The sequence below is a fragment of the Macaca thibetana genome, chromosome 7 (genome assembly GCF_024542745.1).
Source record: "Macaca thibetana thibetana isolate TM-01 chromosome 7, ASM2454274v1, whole genome shotgun sequence".
Lineage (NCBI taxonomy): Eukaryota > Metazoa > Chordata > Mammalia > Primates > Cercopithecidae > Macaca > Macaca thibetana.
The window spans coordinates 33,371,218-33,376,107 of NC_065584.1; the positions used below are offsets into that span (position 1 = coordinate 33,371,218).

Consider the following 4,890-nt stretch of genomic DNA (forward strand, 5'->3'; position numbering starts at 1 on the left):
CTCTTGTGCCCTTTTACCTCCCACCATGTTATGACGCAGCAAGAAGACCCTCACCAGATGTAGTTCCTCAATCTTGGACTTTCCAGCCTCCAGAACTGCAGAACTGTAAGAAAGAAATTTCTTTTCTTCTCTCTCATTCTCTCTTTTTTTTTTTTTTTTTTTTTGAGATGGGGTCTGGCTCTATTGCCGAGGCTAGAGTGCAATGGTGCAATCTTGGCTGATGACAACCTCCACCTCCCAAGCTCAAGTCTTGTGCCTCAGCCTCCTGAGTAGCTGGGACTATATGCATACACCACCACGCCAAGCTAATTTTTGTATTTTTCCTAGAAATGGGGTTTCACCATGTTGGTCAGGCTGGTCTCAAACTCCTGGCCACAAGTGATCCACCCACCTCAGCCTCCCAAAGTGCTGGGATTACAGGCGTGAGCCACCACACCAGTCTCTCTTTTCTTTTTTCTTTTTTTTTTTTTTTTGAGACAGAGTCTTGCTCTGTCGCCCAGGCTGGAGTGCAGTGGCCGGATCTCAGCTCACTGCAAGCTCCGCCTCCCGGGTTCACACCATTCTCCTGCCTCAGCCTCCCGAGTAGCTGGGACTACAGGCGCCCGCCACCACACCCAGCTAATTTTTTGTATTTTTTTAGTAGAGATGGGGTTTCACCATGTTAGCCAGGATGGTCTCGATCTCCTGCCCTCGTGATCCACCCATCTCGGCCTCCCAAAGTGCTGGGATTACAGGCTTGAGCCACCGCTCCTGGCCTCTCTTTTCTTTATAAATTACTCAGTCCATGGTATTCTGTTGTAGCCACACAACAGACTAAGAAACCCCTCACCCAGTGTTACCTCTTATTGACATTGACATTAGTATGGTACCTCTGTTGAAATTTATGGGCCAGGCTGCCGCAGCTCCACACTCTGAAGAGAGGTGGGGAAGGCACTGCAGTAGGTGAAAGACTTCAAGGCCCCAGTGAGCTGTTGGGTGCAGGAGACACAGGAGGCTGGAGGGCCATCAGGAGGCTGGGACCAGGTCCCAGCGATCCCTGAGATTGAGTCCCTCTTTCTTGTAGCAGCTGCTCTCACCAGGCCATAGAACTGGCCTCAGAAGCTCCCCTGCTGTCACCAGCCCTGCTTGCCACTCTCCTACCCCCAGCCAGACTCTTCCTCTTCTTTCCCTGCCAGGCCTGCTCACCAGCTCCCGCAGTCCTCATAAACCAGCCCCTCCTGTCCCTGTAGCTCTGCTGCTGTTCTTGGTGCATGCAGCCATCTCTTGGCAGCCTGTTAGCCCTGCAGAGCCTGGAATAAAATCTCCCTTCCAGGAGCCAGGTGTCAGGGTCAGAGGGAATAAGACACTCCTGGGGTATAGTCAGCACCTAACAGGACTTCTCTCTTTGTTCTGCTTCAGTTGGGCCTGGCCGTCCAGGCCTTCCTTTCCTGTCCAGCCTCTCCCCTCTTCGATTACTTGTAAACCTATTTGCATTTCCTTGTGCAGAGAACTGCTTGCTTCTCCTCCGGGCAAATCCCCTGAGGTGATCATCCAAGAGGATTTCTGCTATCTCCCAAGGCTCTGAGTGTCCCAGTTGTCCCCTAGGCCTACCTGAGGGTGAGGCAGCTGCCAAGGATGCCCCCTGGGTTTGAGAGGCTTGCGTTGGCCCTGCCACCTTTCCTTTGTGCTGTACAGTGCCTTTCTCCACGTCCTCACTTTTTCCTTGAAACTCAAAGCCATAACAGGCAGAGCAGATGTTACTATTCCATTTTAGAACACAGAGAGAGAGGCTCAGTGAGAGAGGCTCAGTGGGTAAACACCCTGGCCCAAGGCCCACAGATGATCAGGTCATGCTATTAGATGCTTTCACGGTTTCTTTTTTTTTTTTTTTTTTTTTTTGAAGTGGAGTCTTGCTCTGTCTCCCAGGCTGGAGTGCAGTGGCACAATCTTGGCTCACTGCAAACTCCACCCCCTGGGTTCACGCCATTCCCCTGCCTCAGCCTCCCAAGTAGCTGGGACTACAGGTGACTGCCACCACACCTGGCTGATTTTTTTTTTTTTTTTTTTTGTATTTTTAGTAGAGACGGGGTTTCATCATGTTAGCCAGGATGGTCTCGATCTCCTGACCTCGTGATCCGTCTGCCTCAGCCTCCCAAAGTGCTGGGATTACAGCCATGAGCCACCACGCCCGGCCTAGCTTTCATAGTTTCTTATAGCGTGCCTCCAAGTTAACAAGACATTTGCAATTTTATATTTTATTTGTATGGTTACTTAAATGCTGTCTTTCCCTCCAGACTGTAAGTTCCATGAGAACAGGGAACTTGGGGCCAGGCGCAGTGGCTTACGCCTATAATCCCAGCACTTTGGGAGGCTAAGGCAGGCAGATCACTTGAGGTCAGGATTTTGAGACTCCATCTCTATGAAAAATATAGAAATTTAGCCAGATGTAGTGGCACATGCCTGTAATCCCAGCTACTCAGGAGGCTGAGGTAGAATTGCTTGAACCCAGGAAGCGGAGGTTGCAGTGAGCTGAGATCGTGCCACTGCACTCCGGCCTGGATGACAGAGCAAGACTCTGTCTCAAAAAGAAAAAAAAAAAACAGAGAATTTGGGACTGCTTTGTTTACTGCTATATCCCCAGTGCCTTGCCCCACTGCCTGATACATAATAGATGCTCAGTCATTATTTTTAAATTATTGAATAAATGATGAGTTATAGGCAGAACGTTCATCCATGCATTCAATAATGGATTGAGGGTCAGGCCCTTTGATGGGTCCTGGAATAAAAGAAGAGTAAGATGTAGCCCCAGTCTTGAAGAAATCAGTCTTATGGGAAAGATAGACTTGTAAATAAAAAAACTACATAATCCCAGCACTTTGGGAGGCTGAGGCAGGAGGATCACGAGGTCAGGAGTTCGAGATCAGCCTGATCAACATGGTGAAACCCCGTCTCTACTAAAAATACAAAAATTAGCCCAGTGTGGTGGCATGCGCCTATACTCCCAGCTACTCAGGAGGCTAAGGCAGGAGAATCCCTTGAACCTGGGAGGCGGAGGTTGCCGTGAGCCGAAATTGTGCCACCGCACTCCAGCCTGGGCGACAGAGTGAGACTCCATCTCAAAAAAAAAAAAAAATTACAACGCAATGTGGAAAATGCCATAATCAGGATTGTCCCAAGTGATGTCAGAGAACAGAGGTTACAAACTATTGCTGGCCAGGCACAGTGGCTCATTCCTGTAATCCCAGCACTTTGGGAGGCTGAAATGGGAGGACTGCTTAAGCCCAGGAGTTCAGGACCAGCCTGGACAACATAGTGAGACCTCATCTCTACTAAAAATTAGCCAGCATGATGCACACCTGCAGTCCCAGCTCCTCAGGAGGCTGAGATGGGAGGGCACCTTGATCTGAGAGCTCAAGGCTACAGTGAGCCGTGATCACACCACTGCACTCCAGCCCGAGCAACAACAGCAAGACCCTGTCTCAAAAAGAAATAAATCAGTAAATAAATACACTCTTCTTGGAAGGCCAGGAGGGCTTTGGAGGGGAGAGGACTGGAAGGATGACAGGTGGTTTACTTCCTGGAGGGTTGATGGAGGACAGGGTGAGAGAAAGGCATTCCTAGACCGAGGATGAATCCTGCAGGGGCTGACATGACGGGGAAGGCCTGGGAGCAGCCTGGCATGGCAGGACTTGAAGCCGGGCTCATGGCTGTTTCCCGTCCCCACACAGGAGCTGGAGATTTCCTACGTGTGCCCCTCAGGGTCCTGGTCTGCGAGGACCACATCTGGGTCCAATCCAGGGTATTAAGACTGCTGACCTCCTGTCATTCTCCTTTGCTGATGGGCTGCCAGAAACCTCATCCACGAGGGAGTTCACATCTAAGCCAATTTGAAACAATCTTACGAGATTCCTTGAGCCCAAAGCTCGAATACAGCCTGTCTCATCTGCTCACCCTACTCTCTCATCTCGTAATTCCATCCAGCACATCATCAAGTCAGTGGGTCACAGCCGTCTGCAGACAGTTTCATGTGGTCTTCCTCGAGCTGTTTCTCTTGTTGACTCTCCTTCCCTTTGGCAAGGATTTAGCATCATCTGTCTGGCTTTCAATTCCAGATACTGTTACCTTTTTCGTTTGTTGTTGTTTAGGTTGAGGGTAAGATGTGGAAGGGCACAGGTGTGCACAAAAGGAAGGGAGTTCTCTTGGGGGCCAAGGTGGGCTGTAGGCTTCCGCAGAGGGTGGTAGGAAACAGAGTTACCAGTAAATCAGTACCAAAGGAAAGAGGCAAATGCCAACTACTGTGTGGGGAGTAGGAGGGAGTCAGAGGTAAGAACTATGGATCATTGGGACATTTAGGTTGTGTCGAACATGGAGGCCGATCCCATGTCATGGTGATGAATGTCATTGAAGGGTGGTATGGTATCAGCTCTGTGGAGAGACGTAGGCCACTTGTACTCCTACAATTAGCATAATTTTTAAAAAAAGGAACCCAGTATTTTTGACCTAAAAATCAACTTGTAGATTTACCTTTTTTTTTTTTTTTCTTTTTGAGACAGGGTCTTGCTCTGTTGCCCAGGTTGGAGTGCAATGGCATGATCTTAGCTCACTGCAACCTTCACCTCCTGGGTTCAAGCGATCCTCCTGCCTCAGCGTCCTGAGTAGCTGGGATTACAGGTGTGTGCCACCACCCCTGGCTAATTTTTATATTTTTACTAGACACAGGGCATCGCCATGTTAGCCAGGCTGGTCTCGAACTCCTGACCTCAAGTGATCTGCCCACCTTGGCCTCCCAAAGTGCGGAGATTATAGGTATGAGCCATCATGCCCAGCTGTAGATTTACTTTTTATGCCACCCATACACACGGAACACAAACCATTCCCCACCCACAGTGGACTCCTGGATTCCTCCCCTGC

General features: G+C 49.7%; 1 protein-coding gene across 4 annotated transcripts in view; it reads right to left on the reverse strand.

Annotated features, from left to right (window-relative positions):
• ISCA2 (iron-sulfur cluster assembly 2) overlaps positions 1 to 4,890 on the reverse strand; it is a 415,347-nt gene that overhangs the window by 231,239 nt on the left and 179,218 nt on the right. The gene's annotated exons all lie outside the window — the stretch shown is intronic.